Source organism: Sturnus vulgaris, chromosome Z, assembly GCF_052056855.1.
Source record: "Sturnus vulgaris isolate bStuVul1 chromosome Z, bStuVul1.hap1, whole genome shotgun sequence".
Classification (NCBI taxonomy): Eukaryota; Metazoa; Chordata; class Aves; order Passeriformes; family Sturnidae; genus Sturnus; species Sturnus vulgaris.
In genome coordinates, this window is record NC_142283.1 from 75,599,263 (window position 1) to 75,611,326 (window position 12,064).

The window sequence follows — 12,064 nt, forward strand, 5'->3', positions numbered from 1 at the left end:
GGATCTAAACCTGTGGTCCACACACCCACACCTCTACCTGCAACCAGGCAAGGAAGGCTGGGAAGCCAGGATGAAGAGTTGGTCTTGGATGAAAGCCCAGTGAGTGAAATCATGGGTGCTGCACTTGAACAGCAAAGGCAGAGGCCAAGGAGAGAGGCGCAAGCCGGGGGAGCGAGCTGCTCGCCCGGCAATCGGACCTGTATCTTTTGTCACAGCAGGGTCATCTGCTTGGCTGGTGGCTCAGCTATTTCTTTTTGAATTAAGAAGCCGCTGCCAGAAGTCCTGTCCCTGAATCAGTGCAGAGGAAGAGACAGGGGAATGACACACCTATTGTGCAACTCCTTTTATGAATAAACTCGTGAAATCTAATTCTACCAGCACCTCTCTGGCCTTTTTCAATGAGCCGGTCAGTAACAAATGACCATTTAACAGCACAATGCAGCTGTTATATGGGAGAACAGATTGAGGCTAATACAACACACGTTCCCCTCCAAACAAGAACCCAACATTCCTTCTTCATTTTTTTTTTCTTTTTTTTCCCCCATCTGCAAACACTGTCAGTAAAGCTGAGTAAATATATAAATAATTAAACAAACAAATACTTTCTCTGCTGCCCCCAGGCCTTTGAAACTGAGACTTAGTTGGATTTCAGGCAATCAAACAGCATCACGTTCACGCACTCACACTGCACGCAGGCTTCCTCTCCACCTTTGACAGAATATCATTGACTTGAGTGCACTGTGATGATTTCAAATAGACTAGGGGTTAGATAATCGACTCTACATACACACACATAACTGCATGCACACTCCAGCTCCTTCATTTATTTCATAAAACAGATGAGCACAGATGGGATGGAAACACCAAAAAAGACCCCAAACAAACAAACAGAAGAATGCCATGCACATGCTACTGATGAACAAACTAAAGTTACAACTGAAATAATTAAAAAAAAAAACAAGCAAAAAAAAAGAACACAACAAGAAGCCTGGTTCATTTGTTTATCAGATCTTTGCTCTAGGCGATCATCTGAAACGCTCTTCTTTGACGAAAATATTACTAAATTAAATTTTTTGTGGCTGGATACCTAAGGACACTGGGATGCTGTTTATGCCCCATAACCTACACCTTAGGTAGCAGCAGTGAAAACCCTCTTCTGGACTATCTTGCTCTGCCAAAGTCAGGGATATTCACATCCCTGCTTAAGGATTCACAAAGTGTCTGTCTGTTGTTTGTGAGGCTGGGTCAGAGTCTAACTATTGACTTCAGAGAGTGTTGGGTCGGTGCTCGGCAAATGGGCGACGACTGCCAATTCCATCTGCCTGTACTGAGGGCAGGAGTACACTTGTCTAGAGGGAACTTGCTCTTTTTACTGACCCGGTGAAGGCAGATACCTTCAGTTTGATCCAAACTGTGTTGCAAACAATAGGTTTGGATCAGGCCCTTAAAGAAGAAAGGTGGGATGCAGCCCTTCATCAAATCCTTGCTTTGCAGCTCCCTCAGTTGCCATAACAATGAAGAGTATGTATGTGATTCACTAAAAGAAGGGGAAAAAAAATATAAATCAAGATCCTGAATCAGTGAATGATGACATTCCTGTAGACAGAAAAATTACAAAGGCTGAATCCTACTCACACAAAGAAAACTGGCAAAATTGACATTGACCCTTTCTCAGCAAAGCAGGGACAAATATGCATTTACAAGTGAAATGACCAAAGCTAATTTTACATGCCCCCACTGAGTGTTTTTTGAAAGCATGTTTTCCTGATCTATGCTGAAAGGGGCTCTGATGTAATACATTTTCCATCAGAGATACACCAAAACCTTTACACAGAAAAAAGTAAATGTCAAATTTATGCCATTACCTTCTCCCTCGTAAAAAAAAAAAAAAAAAAAAAAAAAAAATCCAGCTGGCCTAATATTGCAGTTGGGGAAATGAAAGATCAATAGCTCACTAGAGCCAATGGGAATCTTTCCATTGATTCAACAGGTTTCAGTTCAGGCCTGAAGGCACCGAGCTTAAGTGACTCTATCAGCGAGTGTTGGTGAGTAATTATCCACGCTGTGATTAGAACCTAGGCGTCCTCAGTCCTCACCACCCGCCCTCACCCACCAGATAATGCCCTTCTTTTGAATGAAGCTGCAGGCACAGGCAGCAATTTAAACGGAGTGGTTCTGAGGTGTGCTAGCCATTACAAATAATTCAGAAGGAATGGCAACGTTCCTTGTTTTTTATTTGTTTGTTTAATATGCTGTTAACTTTTCCGAATCCCTAGCAGAATGTAGAAACTAGCACCACTCTGGCACTCTTGTCTCCTTCTTTTGGTGCCTTTTCTGCCGCTGTTCCTACTTGTTGACTGACTTCTTTTTTTTTCTTTCTCTGTTAGTTACTAAACTTGGAGTTAAATAATTTCTAAGATACTTTTTTTTCGGTATCAAAATTGGCTGTATCCCCTCTTGCAAATAAACACAAGGCAATGGTATGCTTTTAAAGACTTTGCCAATGGATTTTTGTTGGTTGTCTTGCCCATTCCTCATTTGCACTCCTACTTTTCTCATTTATTGCCAGTATCTTGAATGAGATTTCTTTTTCTAAAAAGAAAAAAGAAATCCATATAAATAATAATAAAAAGAAGATAGGAGGAAGGAAAGCAAAGTATAAAAGTAACCAAGCTCGGTCTGAATGCACAAAACAGAACAAATCCCACAGAACAGCATAATTGAATAACAATATATCTTTATAAAGGAGAGTGAAAAATTGCATCCTCATCCATGTATTATTGAAGATGGAATACGATCAAATAAATCGCATTTAAAAGCAATTAAATGTTCACAAAAGAAAAACACTTGCCCTGGAAACTGAAAAAAAAATAAAAAAAAAATGGCCTAATGAAATGCAAACCTTCTTGAAACTACCATATGGACACTGGAACGAGGACGGTTGAAGCTGAATGGTAAAGCAGAAGGAACTAGCTTACCTAGATAAGGCAGCCTATTGTTGCAGAGGGAGTAGTTAGGAAATTCAGACGGAGCCAGGTCTGCGTGTCTGGGTTTAGGTGAATTGCAAGCTTAAGTCAGTCACAACGCGTGTGATCGGCCGCTCCTGCTTCAACCAGCGGCATCTTGCAGAACCGCCCGTAACTTCGGGCCCAATCCAAACACTGCTGCAGGCAAGGTAGAGTTGTTTTTTTTTTTTTTCTGGACTTCAGCAGGCTTTGGGGCAGGTGTGTGGCTGCTCTGCAAAGTTCTTTCTTATCAATTATAGATTTTATGCAGTATAGAACATAACGTTATTTCCGCCATATTTTTCCCCTCATTCCTTAAATGCTGATAAAGGTGAGGGGGAAAAAAAAGATCAAATACTTTCATTGCAATTCTATGTTGAAAAAGAACTCTCTGGGATTAATCCTATTTTGACAGGGGCTGAAGTTGTTGACCAAAATGTTCCTTGCTGCGAGAAGTTTCTCAGGTTCCTGGCTTTTCTGTACCTGCGGGGCCAAGACCTGATCCTAGAAAAAGCAAATCTGGTTTCTGTCTGTGAAAAAATGAGTAGGAAATGGATCCTAAGCAAGAAACCTGAATTTTCTTTAGGGTAACTTTCAGAGAGGTGCAAACCAATTTAATCTGCTCGGCAAAGGTATCTCACTCTCTCCCTGCTTCCTCCATGCACCATTTCAAAGAAGTGCATCTTTACCTTATTATATTATTAGAATAAATCAATATTATTAATATTACATGTGGGCAATTCTGTAAATTCTTCATAGTTCTCCTCCCCGCCTGTTAACAGCAGGTACATTATACAGTCTCTGGTTAGATTGGTCAACTAGGCTATCGATAGTCTTAATAAGCAATACCTGTATTGTGACCTTTGCTCACAGAACTGAATCTCTCATATAGGGCTGTCAGATTCCTTAAAGAAGTATTGATAAGTTCATTACTGTATTGCTACATATAATTTTAGGTGTGATTTTCACTCACCCTGAAGCATCTAGTAACCTAATACTGTTTTTTTTCCTCCTAAAGCATTGGCCCTTTTACAATTGATCAAATAGTGAATTAGAGCATTATAGAGAGGAAACATAATCAGGGGATTTCTACAAGCACACTGTGATATATCTTTTGATCTTCTGACAACCTTCATCCCTCTCTAGCCTAGGAAGGAAGAGCTGTTTTATAGGGATATTATTAGGCTGATGCTGCTTTATACATCTACCTGCAAGAAGCCACCGAGTCCGACAAAAATATTTGTGTGCGTTTGCAGTGAGTAATGCATATTATGTGATGCGAATCTATCCTTAGGGACTGGGAAGGAGAAGAACTATGTGCAAATGTACGTCTGCCCTTTCGATACACGCATGCATACACAGTCCCTGTGTAGTACACACACAGGCATTTGAATTAGAAACAGGCCAAATATGCAGTCAGATCTCATCAGACCAACTCTGTCTGTAAACCTCCGTTTTTATTCTGTTTGAAGAAGCTGCATGTCCAGGGTTGTCTGCCCCGGTGCACTGGGAAGGCAGCCTAGTAGCCTCTAAAATATTTTGGAGGCTCAGACGCAATGTGCAAGTAAACCAGAGATGAATTAATTAACTGTGACTGAATCATTAAAAGAGTACAATAAGCAAATTGTTACGTACAATATTAAACTCTGCATACAATTTCAGGAATACCTTCTTAAGTCACCTGCCACTTTAATGTAAGAGTATGTTCTCTATACTTTCTTTTAGAAAGGAGTTATTTAGAAACTTATATTATCTTGTCTGTATTGAATGCATGTTTTCATTAACATGCACATAAAATAAATAGTTGCATGTGTGTTATACAAACACCAGACTTCTATCTCACTGCATACGCAGTTTCCCCATAAAATTTCGTTCTCAGCGACAATTTTTGAGTACCTTTTTTTTAGGTTTTCATGTTCTTTTTATGTTTTCTGGGTTTAAATAAGGAGATTAAACACCTTAGCCACATAAAGGAGTAAGAATAGTCTGCAGTGCAAACTGTGTCTGCACTACACCTTGGTCTACCAAACCATAAGCAACTTTCTGTTGGCAAGATTACTTTGAAAGACCTTACAGTGAAGGTCCCCATCACCACAATAATATATTGCTGGAAGCATCAAAATTGCCAACAAAATAATCTATTAAATAGTTAATGTTAAACAATGACTTTCCATGTTCAACAAAGGAGTGAGAAATAAACAGATAAGGGTGAGGTAGATCGAAATCTGCATGCCTCATTGGCTGAGCTGTCGGATATTTCTAATGCATCTGAAGGGTTTGTTACTAAGAACCTGTTAAGTATCTTTAAACCTTTGATCTGTAGCCGGTCTTAACAAAGGTGACAATTAATTACAGGAGAGTGCATTGCAATAAAGTTACATCGTGGTCAGTTTATATATACTGTCCAAAGCTGGTTCACAGAAGTCACTGTCAATTAAAGTCTTCTTGGAGTCCAGTTCATTATCAATTTTTCCCCTTTGCCTTGATCAATATTTTTGGCTGCTTCTGCTTGACAAACTTAACACAATGTCTATATCTATATGTCTTGCCATTCATTTACATGGAATAGATGGCCATATATGATTTATTTTTAGCTACTACGTATGGTCAGGCACTTTATTTGAGAGGTTTAGAGCTCTCATCCATCTTTATTTTAAGGAGCGACAATAATAAGCCCTCTCTTCCTTCAAGGGGATGTCAGTTGGATATAATGAATGCACATTAAAAGCTGCATTCACCTGTATGTGCATTCAGTCTGTGGCTCACAGTGACAAAAGCAAACAAATATAATCTCTGTGGTGACATCCTGACTCCAGACCACACTAAGAGATGCAGCACAGATAAAGTGACTCAGTAGATCCTGAGATCTCCAAAATGTGACTGACGATGGCTCCCCGAGAGGTAAGGGGAAAGAGACACACAACCCTTGTAATATATACCCCAGCTCAGTAAGTGGAGCAATGGTGGAAGAAAACCATAACTTTTATTCACTTTTATTTTATTTTTCCCTTTTTTTGCAGCAGATCTTAATGCATAAGAATCAGTCCACCATGACAAACCCCAGCAACAGTCATAAAAGCACTGGTGGAGCATTTAAGTGAGTGAGAAATGTGGCAGAGATCAGGCTTTTGTCAGTTCCTTAGCTTTGTGTTAGTTTTAGTTTCACTTACAGAAATAAAGCTAAGTTAAGGGACAAGCCAGCAAGCACAAAAATTAGTAGAATTAGCTGCAAGTGTTGAGGTTTGCTATGTCAACCCATAACCCAGAATTTTAAAGGGAATGTGAAATACTGAGTAAGTGCAAACTTGCAGCAAGATTTCCAAATGTGAAGCCACTTAAGTGATGGCAGAAATCTCACTGTGTTCTGTCCAGCAAGCAGGTAACAGGCCTTTGCTCCCGAAGTGAACATGACGCAGGGATTAATGAAGCACCAGCTATTTGCTAAAGTCAGAATTCAACTTTGTTTCCTTAACACCTCACTTGCTTAGTGCGAACTCTTATGGGGCAGAAATCACTCAGTGCTCGATGGGCAGGTCACATCAAGCTCTGCAGCCCCCGGCTCTTTTTGAATATTACTTTGAGGCCATAGCCAACACCTGCATGGGTCTTTGGGCGTCTGGTGCTATCTATTTTAAACGCAGGTAAGCAGTCCAACAGCCTAGATCATCTCCCACACTTTTTCTCCCTTGGAACCATTACTGCCTGTCGCAGACACCCGCCTGGGTTCCCACTTGATTGACGGGAGGGACAGTAACAGCTCCTTTAGTGTCGTTATGGTCTGTCAGGTCAGTGCGGCTGGTATGCATGCGCACAGGGTATGCATGATAAAAAAAAACACCCTGATGTCTTGCTGAAAAATGTGGCTGCATACTTCCAGCTCTTAAGGCTGGAGGAGACCCTCCTTGATCACTCAAACCCTTCTGTCCCTTGATCTTGACCACCATGAACAGACAGTTCTTTGCCTGCTCTCCCTGCGAGGTACAATTTGCTTTTTGGTTGAGCACAAGACACTTTCCGCAATCTCGCTCACTCTTTACCCAGACAAAATTTCCAGGTGCTTTCTGACAATCTCCTTCAAAAGACTGTTCCATCAGCTGCCTGGCTTTTATTATGCTATGCAATTTGAATCCTCTGCTAAAGTAAGCCCTGCCGGTGGCACTGGCCACTAGCAGATGCGGGATACAGGACCAGATGAACCACGCTTCTCATGCAAGGTGACAAGAACCCTCAATTTTTCCTTCTACTTCAGTGCTGAAATTTCCAATTTTTTCTGGCTTGATACAGGAAAAAAAAAAATAGATAAAACTAAACCAACCTGCTCCCTGTTCCTATTGTTCCTTGCAGAAATTAGTGAGTTTATGATTCACCCCTTAATAAAAACCTTGGTAGGGACAAATATGAATGAAATTCAATTGTTCCTGATTATTTTTTTTGTTGTGGGTTTTTTGGTTTTTTGGGGTTTTTTTAGGAAAAAAAGGTGCCTTTTTTATTCCATAAAATTCCCAAAGGCACCAGTATATGTAGATATTGAGGGACAGAAGAAACCGTAATCTGCAAAAGTGTAAGAAATGTAAGTCTAACCTGGAGAAACGTAAGAGAAGAAACAAAAGCTGTGGACAAAAAACTTTAATTTCTTTCTTTTTCCTGCATTAATGTTACTTTTAAACAAATCCATCTTGTAAGGATGATTAGTTCATATGGTAGTGGGACTAGCTGAGGAACAGCTTTCAGTGCAAAACTTGACAGGCAAGCAAGAGATCCCAGAAAATTAGAGTTTGTATTGGAAATGCTGACACAACCGTAACAACAGCATCATAACTGGCTGCAGCTGCTTTTAGAAACCAGAATCCATGTCCAGACCCTTGAAAAAAAAGAGTTAACATATATACCCTTCTAATTTATAGGCTATCTGTTTAACATTATCAAAACACATAGACACTTCTATGTTCAGGAGATTTTAATGAACAAGGGGTTGATTTTTCCTCTCTTCCATCAAGCTATCCAATTGTATTGTGATTGTTTTAAGGGGTTGTTCTTTAGACCTAAGGCTTAAAGTCTCCTCTGTTTAGTTCCAGTTTATTTGTGTGTTTACCTCCCTAAAACTTGTTTGGTTTACTACCATACTAAATGCTGTATGTGTTGCTTTCAGCCAGGCAAGTCTTATGTTTCAATTATGGAGGAGTTTATTCAGCACCTGTATTGCGTTGTGCTTCTTTTCAACTAAATTTCCATTTCCCAAAGGCTGGACACAGGAATGTGTATACATCTTTTTCTGTATGTACACACACACAAATCTATACATTTCTGCATATAAACATACACATCATCTTAACTGAATGCTCATTTTCATTGAGCCTATGAATTTCTGACATATCCAAAACCTTCATAAACATCCTTAAACTTAAAAAGGTTTTAATTTTTCTATCATCTATCTTTGTAAGCAAACATAACAGAATATAATGAATGGGAGCCTTGTTCTCCTACCCCAGAGGTGTCTTAAATTTCAAAATTATTTATATTTTTAGGAAGGTAAAGCTGTAAAAGAACTAAACTATTCACTTCATACTGCATTTTTCTATCTGCATTGAATGCTTACAGAGGCAGGTTCGGGTCGGGTAGGAAAAACACCCCAACCACGGGGCTGCAGCAGTGGATTTTAAGGAGGTTGTGGGTGTTCTGTGCTTTCCCCCCCCTAAATTAAGGTTGGAAGAGTGTTGGTCTCAAGTCTATGCAAGACTCCTGCTTTCACAGTGCACACTATCTCCACACTTTAAGTGCATTCGCCCGCATGTGTTTCAGTAAATCTCAGTTAAGTACGGAATGCTGATTTCTTCTGACTTTCTAAATAGAATATTATGGAGACCTGTGTGTTTTAAATTAAAACATTTCCAAGGCCTTGGGTACAAGCAAGCTGGAATAGAAAAGACTGTTTAAACCTATGGGGACAGTCCTATATTTAGATTACATTAATTCATAAATATTATACTAAATACCACTTAAATTGGCCTTAAATGACTTCAAAGATAATGCATTATAATATGGCTGTCCTGAGAGCACTAACCTTTATATCTCCCAGTAACTCAGCCTTTAAGCATACTCCACAGCTAGATAAGATGGGGGGAAGTTATGAATGAGTGTCTTGCTAAATTGTTAAAGTGTGATTAGTTAACTCAGTGCATGTGTGTGCGTGTATGTGTGAGCGCGTGGGTGGGTCAGCTCAGCCCCGGTAGATTTCTACCCCTGGGTCTCAGCACACAGCCTCTTCCCAACCCTACAGCAAAGTACCAGAGCAGGAGTCTGTTCCTGCCCCGTGTGGAGAGAAGCGAGGATGGGGGAAATATGCAGCAGCTATGCTCGTGCCATAAAAGCTTATTTTCTCGGGGATCTGGCAAGCCTTTCCCGCCTTCCCCCACATGCTGCTTCCCCCGTACCCTTTCTCTCTTTGCGTATCTGAAAGAGAATCATAATCCCCTGCCTCTTTCCTGGTGTCTGTACTGGTATCAGCCAGAGCTGCTGGTGAGAGAACCTGGGACTTCGCTCTCCTTTTGTGAGTTTTTCTTGGAGGAGGGCATAGTAATGTACTTTAAGTTCTTAATTTTCAATTTCCTCCTGCTATTCAGGGGCACCGCAATAGGATATCTTCATAATATTTTCAAGAATACACATCCTTTGATCTCGTTTCAATGAATTTACACCTGAAATTACTCCGGTTGCTGGTTTTTTTACTTAAAGCTAATTCCTCCCTCTTCCCTCCTCCCAGAACAATCCCACCTTCTCCCCCTCTACACCCAAGGTTTGCTCTCTGCACACTTAAATAAACTACAGCCTACTATTAACCCTTCAGGGTGTACCACTGCCACAGCCTCATCCCCTGAATTAGGAATGAAATCAACTGAGAGTGATGGATCAATTAATGTATAAGCATTATGCATCTCTTATGGAAAGCATCTTGGGGTTTTGTATTGCCAACCTACCCCTGTGAGCCAAGTTGGACTATCTTTATGCAATTCTTCACCTACGCCTGCAAAGCAAAGCCAAAATAAGGACATCTGAGTGAATACAATGCTTCACATGACTGCATTTAGAGAAGGGAAAAGAGAAAAAATAGATTAAAAATAAAATAAAATGAATAAAATAATAATAAAAAAACCCAAACACAACCCTCATCCTTCAAAGCCCCATCATGCTTTTTGACTTAATAGTAATTAATCACTACTGGCAAGAAAGTAATTTTTTTCCAGGTAGCCAGAGGCACATTTTTATCAGGATTAGCTAATAAATCAGCGGCATCGCTAGAAAGGAGTTCGAACTCTTCTCGGATGTACTAAATAAAACCGATCTCTGAAATGCTGGCAACTCGGTGTCTATTGAAGCTTCACTCAAACCCTAGCCCGCAAAATAACAATCATCATAATAAATTTTCTTTCCAAAGTCCACAACTTATAGCAGGTTAAAAATGACTGTTTGTTTTGAGATGAACTCATGCAATTTGGTTTGATGATGTGACAAGATTCCCCACCTGGCTTTTTTCCTAGGTTGCAGCTTTACAACAGAAATGAAATGAAGGGAAATGAAGTTAGTATCTTGCTTAATTCAGGGATATGTGTTAAACACATCCAAGCAAGATAAATGATCCCTCTCTCTCTCCTCTCTCTCTCTCTCCCTCTCTCTCTCTCTCTCTCTCTCTCTCTCTCTCTCTCCTCTCTCTCTCTCTCTCTCTCTCTCCCCCTTCCTGAGTTTGTCTCTGTGAATACAGGCATACAGTAAAAGCAAAACTGAACTGAAAGAGGGAGAACTCAAATCTATGAAATAGGAATTGAAGTTAGCACACAGGATGATTAATTTCAGGTTTAAGATAAAACATAACAAAATAAAATCTCATCAACAAATCACAGTAACCTCCCACTACCAAAAAAATACTTTATTGAAGTGTTAGCTCAAAGATTTCCTCTACACTATGTTGAGTGATTCTCTTCAGTGTAGCTTTTACTGCTGTTATTTTTATTTTACAAAAACCTTAGATAATTTTTTGCAAACACATGCACGCACACACATGAGCTCAGTGTCTACTCTCACTATTAGATGAAATCTCTCAGGACCCTTCCTTCCTTGCACTTCTTACTATTCTTTTATTGCTATTATTAATAATTATTATAGGACGGGTGTCATGTTTAAATGATGCCAATTAGACCGTGATGTGGCTTCTAGGAAGACAGTCCAAAAAGAAAGCAAGGTTCGAAAGAGCTACACTGATCATTTTAAAAATGAGAAGGGTGTTTGAAGCGGCAAGTAAGGCTGGAAGAAATATCCTATAACTTAGACTGAGCCCCTAGTCCCCGAGCCCTGAACGTTTTCTCTAGCCTGTGTAAAACTGGTACTTTGCACTGTCAGGGTACATTTTCATTTGCGTTTCCTGAGAGTGGAAGCAAGGAGGAGAGTGAGTAGGAAGGGGGAAGAGATGCTTGCTAAACATGCCGTTAAGTTCAAGATTTACAACTCGCCAAGGCATCTGGAAAGCTGGGAAGCCAGTAATGCCATTACCGGTGACTGTCACTGCCAGGAGTCTACCAAGCTGGACTAGACGCTGGTACTGAAGCCGTCCTGTAAAAGATACAACTTCCACTCTCCCTGTGGCCCCGTGCAAAACGCTTTCTCCTCCTGCACTAAATCTGGAGTCACACCCCAATTACTTCTGACCCGGTGTTTTTCTTTTCCCTTTACTTTCTAAAAAATTAATATAAACACACATATACTCAGAATCTGAGTTAATAAGGTGGCTCATGTTGCTCCTGTTTCTCTCCTGCTCCTAAGCGGGGCTACTATGCAGATTACCTTCAACTTCCTCCCTGCGAGTCCTACTTTCCTACCCGAGGATCTGAGCATTTCTCCCCCACTACACACACCCTCCCCCACCCCAAAACGGAGCACCATCTAATCTGATAGGCACCTCCGGAGAGCCTAAGCTGAGCAGGGAAATGAGCGGGCAGAGATGGAGCAAGTGAGGCATCGTGTGAGAAGTACATCTCCACTACCTTTAGAGAAAACCTAAAAAGTTCCCG

At 40.4% G+C, this 12,064-nt stretch overlaps 1 protein-coding gene across 27 annotated transcripts in view; it reads right to left on the reverse strand.

The window, feature by feature from the left end:
• Positions 1 to 12,064, reverse strand: part of CELF4 (CUGBP Elav-like family member 4) — a 710,355-nt gene that overhangs the window by 696,765 nt on the left and 1,526 nt on the right. The window lies entirely within an intron of this gene.